The 14,895-nt window shown below is 43.8% G+C and overlaps 1 protein-coding gene across 1 annotated transcript in view; it reads right to left on the bottom strand.

Moving 5' to 3' along the window:
• Window positions 1–14,895, bottom strand: part of LOC138560069 (calcium-activated chloride channel regulator 1-like) — a 620,781-nt gene that overhangs the window by 418,152 nt on the left and 187,734 nt on the right. The gene's annotated exons all lie outside the window — the stretch shown is intronic.

Raw genomic sequence — 14,895 nt, 5'->3', positions numbered from 1 at the left:
ACTGTTATACCATATTTAAGGCTGCCGGAGAACTAAGGCTCAAGTCTTCATGGTTGTTTCCTCATTCCAGCTCTCCTTCAAAAGTTACAGATGTGGGCTCCATTCTCTCCAGGTCATCCAGTCCCTCCTCATATTCAGTATTGGATAAATCATGTGATATGGAGGTAACCTGGATATCAAATAGTCCTGGTGAAGGGCTCAGTCTGTCTGTCCTGATTTCTGCATCATATAGTTCTTTTTATATGCAATCATTTTCATTTGGTTGTAGTATGCTCATCTGCTGTTCAATGTTGTTTAGCACAGGCCCAGAAACTTAACAGATCGTTATTTCTGTTTGCGCATTAGTTTCATTCACCTGTGAATCTGAGGCCCGAACCAATGCTTGCTTGTAAGTTTTGGGTTCACAATTTGGGAAGAATTTGGTGATAAGGCCTTGTATTGGAGCCTGTTCATTGGACATAGTTTTCATATTAGATGGAATTTCAGTTCCCTCTTTCAGCCCTGTAACCACCCCCTCGTTCTGAGTGGGTACCTTTTGTTCTTCTCTTTCATAATTCCTGGAGTGCAGGTACACTCTTGCTCTCACCTCCTTGAGCCCCGTCCGGCTGCTGGTTTGTTGCACAGGATGTAATTAGATTGCTCTATTCCCAGGGTGTGTCGGTATATTGTCAGGGGCACCACTTAATCCCCTATCCACAATCTCCCTGCACACGCTGAAAACAGTATCGTCCTGCACAGTGATCTTGCGACTCCCAGCACCAAGCTCATATCAAACAGTGTTTAGTTGTGACGTCTCACCTTTGCTAGACCGATACAGGCTGGAGTGTTACCTTCCTTCAGAGTTGAAACTATGGATCCGGAAGGATGTTCGTAGGCGTGCCTGTCACCCAGCACCCCTCCACACTGCAAACAATGTAAACACTCTCCGTACACTCAGCGTTAACGTTGCAATGTAGGAGGGATTTTCTTTCCGGCAAGCCGTGTCTCACTATGGAAATCGAAAGCATACCGCTAAATATTGTACTGAAAATTTTGTACTGAAGATGCCTGCGTTGCTTATGTTATCAGCTCACACCCCTCCTTAGAATATAGCCTGTCCTCAGCCTGTGCTACCACATAATCCAAAGAAGGTATACCTTTTGGGCTCATTTTATGATTTGAATCACTTCTGGTTTAGAACTACTAGTGTGAGGCTGAGTAGCATGGGACTGAGTTAGCCACTATTCAGCCCTGTACTCCTGTAGAGCAGTGGTCATTTTGTCACAGCCATTATCATCTGAATGGTACTTTGAAGTGCTAATGGTGATAAACCTCCAGCTTGTGGGCTATTCCTCTGTAATGGACATCAGCACTTAACTCAGGACCTTTCCAGAGACTGGCAGGCAGTGGAGCATGCCTCATTGGGTAAACTTCCATATTAGAATGATCACACCTTAGCATTAAACATGTCAGTAAACCTGTGCTTGCTAATGTAGTGAAAAGAAACAAAATCTTGTTTATACTTAAATAAATCTACTAGTATCTTCTTAAACTGAGTACCTTTCCAGATTTCTGGGTTATCAACATGGTCTTCACCTCAAGGATCAAATAACTGTACAAATTCAATAGCGTTCTCTCACCACCTGTAGATTCCGGCACGACGCTCAGTTACTAGCCATCTTTCAATGGATTATATTTTACCATATAAAGCAGAAAGTGAAACATGTCACAACCTAAAGAAAACAATGTTACCTCCATTCCACAAGTTGAACAATGGGAATCTGAATGATACATAGACTGTACCACAACCTAACCGATCATACTGTCCATATTCACTCACATTTTAACAAACATAGTTATGCAACGACCTCTGTTCAGCCTTTCCCAATGCTTGCCGAAGTATCTCATACACTTCCGTGAATTGCAGGTAAGTCCCTCTGAAAATATATAGTATTCTCTTCTTCTTTCCCTATGTTAGAGATGGAAATTACAGCATAGGAGGAGAGAGAAGAAATGCTGTCTGGAAAGCTGTAATATTCAGGCTGAACATGAATGGGTTGATGTACTTTCCAGCAAGTAAGTAGCTAGGAAGTAGTTGCAGAGGTGCAGTTCAGGTGTACTGATGGGTGCTGCTCCACAGTTACTTTGGCTTTAACTTGGCATGAAACTGCACAGGGTGGTGGTTTCAAGTTATCCATCTCAAGATCTGTGCTCATATAATTTGATAGGTCAGATATTGGAACCATTGTGGCTCTACCCAGACATTTTCTTGAGCACATCACAAATGAAATGTCTCGTAATACTTGCCAATAGGTGTTCTCATTACCCAACTCAATGGTACTGAATGTATTGACCTCATGAGGATGAAAGACAGAGCTGCTCTCAAGCTAGGTTCATGCTATAAGCAATGAAATAAAATTTAGGATTTCATAGTCCCACGGATAGGGTTTCAAAGGAATTTAGGAGCAAAATCCTGTTCCTTCATGAATTTCAGGACTCATCATCCCCAGAGGAAAGCAAAGCAACAAATATGAGCTTTGTGTAGGCCTGTAATTCTTGCTCCACATTGTGTCCCCTGGGGCCCCAGTGACAGATTTGCTATTTCAGCAGGACCCTCGTTTCCATAGATATTCAGTCCAACCGTTATTGATTTTCCTGTATGGAATCTTGCTCCGGTGTATCGCATAATAATTTGCCTGGTATATTTACTTCTTTAGCAATGACTTTGGTAGGCAGAGCAACATGGTGGTGTTTATTTCTACTTCTGCCAGTTCCAAATCTGAGTCCCTCAGTACACGTTTTTTAATGTATTTTACATTAAAACAGAATCTCAAAGTGTTCAACCTGGTTGATAGAAGGCAGGCATATGGAATGAAAGATTAAGAAGGGGGGTTCATTTTAGGGCGGGTGGTTTGTGATGTGCATGTTACAGTTGCAGAAATAACCTTTTTTTCAGAATATATTTTCATTTGTTTTCGACTGTAACCTCCAGCATTGAATTAAAAATTGAAAATATAAAACACCAAACGTATATAATCCAGGTGCCCAGAGTAAGAATCTGCAGTGTTATCACACTTCGTTGTAACAGTGTCTCAGTTTAGTACAAAATTTACTCTACAACAGTGTAGCGGGATGGGCTTCAGGGGATCCAGCACATCTTTTTTGCTCCACGGCCCACTGACTTTCCAGTTTTTAAATAGTTAATAAGGACTTTTCTCATGTTTAATTTGCCTTTATTTCTACTACCCTGCCCTTTAGCAAGTATTGATCTAATCCTGCTATTGGTAATATTATGTTTGTCCATGCATAGGGCAAATTAGACGTAGACCCTTTCCAATGTCTTAGGATAGTCCTACTAGCATTTGCTATTGACAGGAGTTTACAATTTTCATGTTGGAGAGAATGTTCTACTCTGGAGGGATTAGCGGATACATATTCTAATCCCTGGTATAACCTGGCACTAAAGATTTGAAATGTTAATATCATTTAAAAGAAAAAGAATGGAGCAAATCTGGGATGCCTTCTAAGGACCTTTCGAATCAACTTTGGATTCTTATAGGACATCTATTATTTAGCCAAAACTATTTTTTTGCTGAGCGACATTTCTACAGCCCTTAATAAGCACAGGGAACGTTCCTCTACTTTAAAGCCTTTGTGTTCATCTCCTAGTATTGCAAATTCAGCTGCACTGGCTAATGATTTCAATTCGTTTTTTTTGCAAAAAATGTAATATATTCAGGAGTACATTTCATGAAAGCCCTAAAGATCAAATCTTCTGTCAATGAATTGGTACATGCTAGTTCTTGCTTTGATTGTTGATTGATACACAAATGTATATGCAGGTCAATAAGTCTGCATACTCATTTTCCAGTATTTTTTTGTGCACTGCTGAAATATCTCAATGGTTGATGATACATATGCTTCATCTTAACCAAACTAAAACATGGGATTATTTTACTGGGGCCTGACCATCTGATGGATGATGTAACAGGTATTCCCTCCCCCCTTGCCTTTTTAATGTGCCCATATCCTATTCTCAAAAAGTAAAGAACACGGGAAGCTATTGGCAATCCAATTTGAGATGTGTTTAGTAAATTGGATCCATTGCACAATCTATGTAATACGCCTTACTCCATGCCCTTCTTTCATTGCTCCGTCTGACCATCCAGCAGTGGTTGGCTTCCTGGTCACTTCCAAACTGGATTATGCCAATGCTATTTTGACTGGCAGTTTCTTGCTATGTTTAACTGTTAGGCATTTTATCCCTGTTTTATAAAGTCAAATCTGGGTGTCTGAAACTACTGGATATGTTTAGAAATTAGTCCTTTCTTCTACCTTTTCTTTGAAAGTCAATGTTTTTGAAATTGCTGATGTGCTAAAAAGCAAAGCCATTTTACATATATTTTGAAAGTCAAATCTTGGTGTTCTGAATCTACTGGATGACTTTAAATGTTAGGCCATTTACTTTATTTTAGATGTCAAATCTGTGTGCTTCTGTAATTGCTGCTGTGCTAAAAAACTAGCCCTTTTACCTCTCTTTCGAAAGTCAAATCTGGGTGTCCTGAATCTACTGGATGTGGTTTAAAAGTTAAGCCTCTTTTACCTTATTTTAGAAACACAAATCTGTATTTTTTGAAACTACCGGATGCACCTTCATATTTGTTTTCTGCCTCTCTTGCAAAGTCACATCTGTGGGTGCTTGCAATTGTTGGCTGCATTTAGGCTTTTTTCCTCTGTCCTCTCATCTCGCTTCCTGGTGTCATGCTTTCTGCTGTCTCTTGTAACCTTGGCCCTATCCCTCGTGGACACTTGACTTATTGTTCATTTGATTCGTCTGCGCATGTTTTGCTGCTAGGCCATCTGGTGAGTGCTTCGAGCACTGTGTAGTCCCTCTGTCTGGTTCTCTCTCCCCTGCCTCCATAGTACTCTCCATCTCCTTTGTCTACTCTAACTGCTACTCTATCACCTACCCCACCGCTCTGTCAAAGCCTGGAAGGAAAAGGTTTAAGAAAGCACTCCTAGCTTCCAACCAAGGCCTGCCCATCACTGACACCTATGTCAATTCTCGCTCCAGGCAGACTATCACTGACATCCTCTTGGTCTCCCCATATCGTCTCAATCCTCTCCCCTTTCTCCTCTTCACCCATTAATTGAGGAACCATATGGGAACTACTCTTGGCACACTTCCCATCATCTAGGTGTATCATTAATGTCTATCAGAATGGTACTGTCATGGCTCAGGGCTCTCAGCCCAACCTCCTCCTTCTTGATAGGTATCTTCCGTCTTTGATCAACTTCTTTCCGTCACCTGCCATTCCTCCTTCTGCCACCCCTGGGCCCTTTGCCGCCACCAACGGGTGTACCACATCCCTGTGCCCATCCTCGGAAAACCTTCAAATGGGCATCCAGCTACGCTCAATGCTCGTTGTGCCTTTAAACACTATTCTGACATATGTCTCCTTCTTGAAGAGTCTGATCTTGATGTTCTCACCCTCACTGAGACGTGGTTCAATGCCAGCTCTGTCACTTCTCTTGATGCTCTTCTTCCTGAGGGCTACAAGATCCTCTCCAAGCCTAGGCCCAACCGGTCAGGAGGAGGAGAGGCCCTGATCTTCCCTGGATGGGACCCTGCTACCATCATACCCACTCCTATTCTTCCTTCACATGCCTCGTCTGCAGGCTTGGTGTTTCTCCTACCCTCTCGCTTACTCTTGCCACCATCCACTGGGCCCCTGGCCTGATATCCCTTTTCCTTTCTGAGTGGTCCCACCTCACCTCTTCTCTCCTCCCTTCTCCTCTGACACTTCAACATTCATCATGACTCATCTGATGCGGCCACTGTATCAATCTCTCACCCTCTCACCACACTTCTCTCTTGGTCTGACCACACTCTCCTCTCCTCTCACCTGGAGCTCTTGGGCCACCTGGCTAAGCCTCTTCCCGCACTTCCAGTCTCCTTCTCGGTCATTCGACCGATGAAACGAGTGACAGTCTCTGCTTTTGCCGCCACTTTCATCCATGTCCCACCCTTGCCATTGACTCTCCTACTGACACAGCTCTCTCTAACCTGCACCTCTCCATCTCCAACACCCTTGATACCCTTACCCCTGTCCTTAGGATCTTTATGAAGCCTGCTTCAAAGCACAACAGCTGGTATAATACTGACCTAGCCTGTCTGAAACGCAAGTGCAGAGCTGCTGAACGGAAGTGGCAGGCATCAACAAATCCACTGACAAACTGGCCTGTCGCATGCTCCAAAGGCAATATTGTCTCTCCAATCACTCCACGAAGAGGGCCCATATCCAATCTTGCATTTCTGGGTCTACCAACAATATGGCTGAACTGTTCAAAATCTGTAAGGAACTCACCAATCATACTGTAGTTTCCACTTCTCCTCCATCCCATGTCCTCTGTACTGCACTGGCCTCCTTTTTCACAACCAAAACTCAGGACATCTTGTCCACACTCTCCTCTAGCCCCCTTCCTACTACCCCACCTGATCTTAGGTATCCCTTGCCACTCTCTCTGTCTCACCCATACTCACCTCCTTCTCGCCCATAGCATCGGATGAGATCTCTAAAGCTGTCCATCTAAGAAAGTCTCCTCCAAACAGGTGCTCCCCTGCTCCTCCAGAACTATCAAGGACAGCATTTCCTCTCTTACTCCTGCCTTAGCCGATTTCTGTAATCACTCCTTTGCCTCTGACTCTTTCCCACTATCCCTCAAGCACTCCCTTGTGCACTCTCTCCTAATAAAGCTGTCTGCCGATCCCTCCTTCCCAGCTAACTACCACCCTATCTCCACCACTCCCTTCCTGGGCAAACTCTTGAGAAGCTGGTCATCTCCCAATTGACTCACCACACTGAATCTGTTGGCTGTCAACATGACTACCAGTCTGGCTTCAGAGCATACAGAGGCACGGAAACTGTTCTCCTGAACACCAGTGAAGACCTGCTCTGAACTTTGACTCCAACTCTCCTTCTGTTCTCATCCTCCTTGATCTGTCCTCTGCCTTTGACACTGTCAATCATGCCACCCTCATAAAGCAGCTCCATGATACCTCTGGTATCATGGATCTGGCACTGGATTGGCTGACCTCCTTCCTAGCTAATCAACCTTCCCAGATACAACTGGGCCTTTTTCTCTTCTCCATCTCACTCGGCATCCCTCAGGGCTCTATCCCATCATCCTGGGTCTTCAACATCTACCTTGTCACTCTGGCCCACTTGATTTCCTCCTTCTCTCCTCATTTCCAGTGTTATGCAGAAGACACACAACTCTCTTTCAAGCTTCCCTCCACTACCTCCTCTTCTTCCTCTCTCATTCCTGAATGTCTGTCTGCTATCCAGGCATGGTGGACAGCTAATTATCTCTGTCTTAATGCCAGTAAGACTGCAATCCTTCTCATTGGGACCCCTGTTCCCTTTTTCCCTCCCACTCTCTTGGGTCCCCTCCCCTCACCATCTGTTAGGCTAAAATCATTGGTGTCATATTTCACTCCTCTCTCTCCTTCTCCCCTCACATCATGGATCTTGCCAAGAAAGCCCACTTTTCAGTTTCACCTCCTCAGTGGTAGTCTCTCCTTCCTTACCTTCCTGCAGAAACTCAATGCCTCCAGAGCTACGCTCCTCTCTAGGCTTGAATACTGCAACAGCCTCTTCCTCAACCTGCCTCTTTCCTCTCTTTCCCCCTTTCAACTAATCCAGAATAGGACTGCAAGACTTATCCTTGGCTTTAGGTCCAGGGACTGCATCTCTCCAGCCCTTAAATCTCTCCACTGGCTCCTGGTGGCTACAGGGGTCAAATTCAAGACCCTGCATCATACACAAGACTTTCTGGGGCCTGAGACCGCACTGCATCCAACTCTCTCTCCATAAATACCTCCATTGCTAGAGCCCTTCAGTCCTCTAGCTTCAACTCTCTACAGATCTGATGTTTTTCCAAGCAGAGGGTGGGTGGTAGATCTCTCTCTTCGACAGGTGCCTCCCTCTGGAATAGCCTCCCTGCCCCTCTTAAATCATTTTGAATAGTGATATTCTATCAATTAGTAATAGTGAGAGCTTACCCCATATTTTAAGGTGGCTCTCTATGTCGTCCCAAAGTTCCCCAAGGTTTATTTTCATCATTTGTCCTAGTGATCTATGGGGTTTTATCCCCAAGTATTGGAGAGTAGAGTACATCTGAAATGGGGGAATTTCTCACATAGTCAGTCATTCTTTATGAGTGCCTAGGCGGAGGAGTTCAGTGTTGCTCCAGTCGATTTTATAGAGAGATTGCCCATACTCTGAAGTGATTTTCACCATGCATGGGAGTGTAATCTCAGGATTGTCAAAAAGATATTATCAGCGTATTACGAGTAATTTGCTGTTTGTATCACCCACGCTGATTCCGGTTATCTCTGGGTCATCCCTGGAGTAGCGATAGACGTCTGAACTCTTTCTACAAATATTTTAGTCAGTACTGCCTCATTACAAGTTTATCGGTAGCCTTGCCGGTAAAACCGAAAGGCTGCCGCCAAACTTGCAATTATTTCTGGCGCCCGCAAATGGGCAATTACTGGGTCATTACGGCCCTGCCGGACCCAGTAATTGACCATTTGCGGGCACCGGAAAAAAGATGCTCCCCATTCCCATTCGGTCCCAAAGGGCCAAATGGGAATGGGGAGGTCAGATGCACCGGCACTGTTTATAGCGGTGCTGGTGCATCCGCCATGCTGTGCTCGCGGGTGCCTTTCTGCCCTCCAGGTACGACCTAGTGGGCAGAAAGGCTCCAGCGTGCATAACTTGTAGTTTGCCGATCCGGGAACTACAGTACCGACAAGCTTACTTATAATGAGGCCTAGTGTCTTTAAATTAGTGTTAACAAGTGAAATATAGACGATGCTCCCACGCTCCATGACGTTTTAGCATGGTTTTAGAGTTAGCACTATTTCGGTGTGGGTCATGGATTCTGGAATTAAGGATTGATTTATAAAATTGTTAATGAGTGTTGTCAGGTGTGGGACCAGGGTTCCCTGGAATATTTTAAAGAACTCTGGGGAGAATTCATCCAGAACTGGTGCTTTCCCAGAGCAACGCGAGGAGATTACTATGGAGTTCTTTTTTGGTAATTGGGGAAATCATTTCTTCTACTAACAGCTTAGGGATAGTGAGTGATTGGAAGAAGGCATTGCACTGTGAGTCGTCTCTCTTCCTATCCAATGAGTACAGTGCACGGTAAAAGGATCTAAAAGACACATTTATTTTATTTGGGTCTGTTTCAACGTGGTTTTCACACTTTTATGACTGGTGTGTTGTGAGTATGTGCCAGTCTTAATTAGGTGTGCTAGAATGTTCTTGCTTTTTTACTATGGCCATACAATTTGCTTTCTACATTTTTGTGCAGGAATTGGGCCTCTGCTATGTATATTTTATTTGGCTCACATTTGGCTCTGTTAAGAGGGGAGAGGGGTTATGGCATGGAGGAGATCCAGGGATGGGGGTTGAGCCCTTTCTCTTCTCTCCCTCTTCCCCTTTCCCTCCTCTCTCCTCAATGTTTAAACATTTCAGTTCACGTTTCACTTTCTGTGATGGTACTGATGTTGTGTTATGGTTCAACAGCCTCTCCTCCAATTCATTCATGTATGGTGAGGTCCTTGTTTTTTTCTGTGTTGCTAGTTTGGTTGATATATGTTATGCTATGTTATGTTATGTTACTTAGCATTTATATAGCGCTCTATATATCATTGGTATGACCTCAAAGGCTGGTAGGTTGAACGCCCTTGGGAACCGTAGTTTTGGTCAGTAGACAGAGATAGTGTTGTAGGGTGTGTGGGTGCACCAGATGTGTGCAGCTGATGTAATTGCTGGTTGGTAGCTGCATCCTAGTGTTAGGTGTGGTGTTGAAGATATCAGTTGGATGTGTGCAGTCTGGTGGGTGGACACCCAGACTGGGCTCTGGCTGCGTTAGGCCTGAATTACGCTAATGTGAGCAACTAGGCCGGAATGGGCTTGGCTAGCTGCGTTTTATTAGGGTGATGAGGTCATGGGGTCATATTCGTATGTGAACTGCGAGACCGAATTAATCAGGGTTATAGCTGTGTTCTAGTTGAATGATGGTATATATTAGAGAGTAAGCTTAGTGATGTCATATGGTGGTTATCTTTAAAGCACCCAAGACCAGGCACGTGAACAGGATGGCAGGGAAGAGCAACACACGGACACAGACAGGGGGTTGTGTTTACAGCGACGGAAGGGGGCGATACAGATGTATAGCAACAGCATGGGGAACAGGAAAGCAGGGTACACAGTGATACACGTTTGGGGCATGTTAACATTTACATTTCTATCTAGAAGTGATTCAGGCTAACGTTCACAATCCTGTCAGGGTCTGGCGCGGGCTAATGTTCACAATTCTAACCAAGTGCTGCATTGCTAACATTCACACTCTAGTATGGGTCTGGAGTAGACTAATGTTCACTATTCTAACTAAGTGTGGTATTGCCAACATTCATAATCCTGTCCGGGTCTGGCGTGGGTTAATGTTCTCAATTCTACTAAGTGCGGCATTGCTAACATTCACAATCTAGTATGCACCTGGGCAGGCTAATGTTCACAATTCTAACTAGGTGTGGCATTGCTAACATTCACTATCCTGTCAGGCAAATGTTCACAGTTCTAGGTGTGGCAAAGCTAACATTCACAATCCTGTCTGGGTCCGGCGCAGGCTAATGTTCACAATTCTAACTAAGTGTTGCATTGCTAACATTCACAATCCTGTCAGGCTAATGTTCACAATTCTAACTAAGTGCAGCATTGCTAACATTCATAGTCTAGTATGGATCTGGGCAGGCTAATGTTCACAATTCAAACTAAGTGCAGTATTGCTAACATTCACAAACTAGTATGGGTCTAGCGTAGGCTAATGTTCACAATTCTAACTAAGTGCGGCATTGCTAACAATGTTCACAATTCCAACTAAGTGTGGCATTGCTAACATTCATCGTTCTGAGGTAAGGTAATGTTGAGTGGCAGGGTTTTCCGGAGTAGAGTGATTGCTCTACTCCCCACCCATGCCACACTTACTTTTTGGGTTGCTGCTGGTTGATGGCTGGTCGCTAGCTTCACTGGCTGCCCTGCAGACATCTACTGACACTTTCAGGAGCCGTCTCTGTTGGAGCCGCCCTTTGCTTTGGGGCCCTTAGCCGCAGGGGTTGCACGGGCAGATGGCTGCCCTGGGAAGGTCAGTTAAGTGTGTTCAATAATGACTCTGCTGGGTCAATGATCAACACCGATCTATTAAACAATGCAATGATTGTCAATCAAAACTATGGCCGCCCTGGAACACTCCACTCACTGATCAACACTGCGACCTTCAACAGGTGCCTCGTCCAACCCTGGTCTCCCTCAAGGCACAGCATCCGGTCCAAGGCAGCGAAACTGCAGACCATTGCCCCCGAACAGACAACCAGTCAACAAAGCCCGTCAACTTTCACTCACCCTGCCCATTCTTCCCTTCACCTCTGCATGTCCAGACCGACCGCCCAAATGCGTTCCGTACGACTGCAAAGTTTTCCAAGTCACCACGGTCAAATCAGTATTGCCGGTCTTAGTAAATGCACTTGTTCGAGGTTAGCATATATTATAATGCTAGATGGAGAAATGCAGATTTCTTTTTTTTTCCTCCTCTCCCCCTGCTCGCCTCCTCTCGTCTACCCTTTATCACCTCCTGTTCTCTCGCTCTCCTCCGCACTTTTCTCTTCTTTTCTTCCCTTTTTATTGTCCTTTTCCTACCTCCCCCAAGGTTGTGGCTCAATACTCAGCACTTCTGGGAGGTTGGGCTTTTCAGATCTGCTCGTTTTTGGTCCCATTGGTTTACAAAGGAGATTATACCCTTGGCTTTTTCACCCATTTTCCATGTGGCAGTGTCTTAGTTACTGGATTCAGCTTGTCCACCATTCACTGTTGTGATGTCGAGGACCTGTGAGTAGGTTCCCTGTTGCTTGAAAGCACTACTTAATTGGCTGCTCTGTGGTTGGGGAGCACAGCCAAAGCGCTGTTTATTGCCTGTTTATTACACCTGTTTCATGGCTCCCTTGTTTCACCAACCCTGGGGCCTTGTCACTGCCCCCTCCATTCACCTGGGATCGGTGTCTATTTGCTGAGCTGCAGCTCACTCTGTGTCTGCTTCTGTGGGACTTTGTTTTGTTATCCACGTTGGCTGGGGTGTCCCCTGACCCCATCTTGTGTATCAATCAACCTCTCCCTCATCATTTCTCCAGCTCTTTCAAGGGCACTTGTCCTGCTACCTATGCCTTGAACTTTCTCGTTGGCTCATGCCTTATGTCTGGGCTCACTAATGATGTTTAACATATTACTGACAGAACCGTTTGATTGAAAAGTTATTCCTGGTGGTCTAAGTCCCTATGTTTGCCTAAATTTCCCTGTGCGTAACCTCTTACTTTCCCTTTTTTGTGGTTGTAGTCATCCCTAGGAAGCGCTGGTGGGACGCCTATCTATGGTGGGGGGACATGCAAGAGGCTGACCCTGTTCTCTCTAACACTTTCCTATGATGCTAAAAGGAAGTGCATACCCTGAGTAGGTCGATTATGTTTCGTATTCGTATCGTCTACAAAGTGATGCATCTTATTGATAAAAATACTCAATGAGGAAAGAAATGATTGGTCATGGATAGCAAAATCATTAAACGGCTCAAGTCAGAGCTAATGCCAAGGGAAATCATACAATGTCTCGCTCGCCGCTTGGAACACGAGAGGCTTCTCACATCTATTGAGGTTGACCCCAGAAGTCATAGTGACAGCTGATTTGATATGCTTACAAGAAACCTGGATGACTAAAACCCCATGTGTGGAGGGTTTTGATGTTTCTATAAATCCAGCAATTCAGGGAAAAAAAGGTTGCCCTATGTCTGGTCAACTGACTTTTGTGAGAAGAAACTGTGGGCTAAGAATTAAATCATCAGACATAATTTTGTCGCATCTACAAAAGACCTATCTGGAAACAGTAGAACAAACATCATCCTCATTTACAATACTTTATTTACTAAATATATACTGGAATACAACTAAAGGAACACATCATAAATTTGAGGATGAAATACTCGATACTATTAATAACATCTTAATAATGGAACAGAATGCTCGTATCATAATATGTGGAGATTTCAAAATTAAGCTAATTCAAGTTGGAAATTCAAGAGCATTACCAAACCAAGACGAGAAGAGCAAAAGCGATAGATCTCTTGAGGAAATGGAAACAAGAAATCTTGTAATGCTGAATGGCACTACAAGGGGAGATATCCCGCCGGAAATGACTTGGGAAAGAGGCACACAAAAATCTATCCTAGATTACATTTTTGTCTCTAGAAATATACTACAGGAAATTGGATCCTTTAAAGTTACAAAGACCAAACAAAGTGACCATAATGTGCTGTCAATGGAATGGTACAATCAAAATCTAAGACAGCGCCAACAATGGAACCATCAAATAGCAGTGCAACCTGGTCACAACAGATTACGATTGAGAAATGATGATATTGTGGCAATAACCGATATTCTGAGACCAAAACATAATACCCTTCTAAAGGATTCAATAGAATACCATCACTTGTTTGAGATTTATAAAACTAAAAAGAGGAACTCGCAAAAAAGACCTATACCAAAGTCACCAAAAACATCAATACGAACCTGAGGTGGCACAAAAAAAAGAGAACTAAGAAAAACAATAAGAGGACTCCGTGCGTCAAAAGAGCAAGGATGTAGGAGTCTGATAAAGAAAGAGAAGAATAGCTATTACAACTGGTGTAAAGCACGCAGAGCATTAATGGAACAGAGAGATGCGGAGATAATGCTATAAGCGCTTAATCATAAAAATTCTAGAGGGTTCTGGTCAATAATAAATGAATCAACACATCCTGAGAAAGCAGTTCTTATGAACATGGTAACAGAAAAAGAGTGGGAAAACCATTTTACAAAGTTATTTAAAAAAACGAAAAACATACGCTGCTTGAGCCCCCAACTAAGTCAACCATGGGATCTAAAGATCGATCGGGAGGATATTCGAACATGCATTAAAAAAAGCAGTGCCTCGCGAGCAGTGGGACCAGATGGCCTTTTTAATGCCGACTTGAAAGACAACATTGATGAGTGGGCCGAATTCTGTGATATCCTGTTCCAACAAATAATCAAAGAAAGACGGATTCCATCAATGTGGAAATCAGGAATAGTAGTTCCCATCTATAAGAAGGGTATTCGCACCAATCCCGCAAATTATCGGCCAATAGCCTTACTCGATGTGCTAGGGAAGGTCTTCACAAGTTTATTACTAATCCAACTGATGGCATGGATCCGGCAATAGGAAATTTACGATGAGCGACAATCCGGATTCATAAAAGGAGTGGGCTGTAGCCTTAATCTCCTCATTCTGAGCTTGCTGAAGGTGGAAGCAATCAGGTCAGGACAAAAAGTGTACCTAGCCTTTATAGATATGGCTAATGCATTTGACAGTGTAGATCAGGAAACGCTGTGGATAAAACTAAAGGAAAGAGGTTGCAACACCAGTTTAATCGAAGCCATCAAAGAACTATACTCAGGAACCCACATCAAAGTTCGGTTGGACAACCTAGGAAATCTAACAAATGCCATTCCAATGGAAAGGGTGTTAAGCAAGGGTGTCCCCTCGGAGCTACACTCTTTAATTTCTATATATCAGAAGTTGGGGATGCATTAACAAGTGTGAAGTCATTTCCACCGAAGGTGAATGGATACCACCTTAATCATATCCTATATGCTGATGATATGGCCCTTTTAGACCATACACCCATAGGTTTGCAACCAAAATTATCAGCTCTAAAAGCCTTCACAGAAGATCTAGGTCTTGAAATCAATTTAGTAAAATCGGAAATTTTAGTTCTCGAAAA

The sequence above is a fragment of the Ambystoma mexicanum genome, chromosome 1q (genome assembly GCF_040938575.1).
Source record: "Ambystoma mexicanum isolate Mex_15411 chromosome 1q, UKY_AmexF1_1, whole genome shotgun sequence".
Taxonomy (NCBI): Eukaryota; Metazoa; Chordata; class Amphibia; order Caudata; family Ambystomatidae; genus Ambystoma; species Ambystoma mexicanum.
Note: the sequence above shows the minus strand (reverse complement) of the source record. Positions and strands in the feature narration are given on the sequence as shown.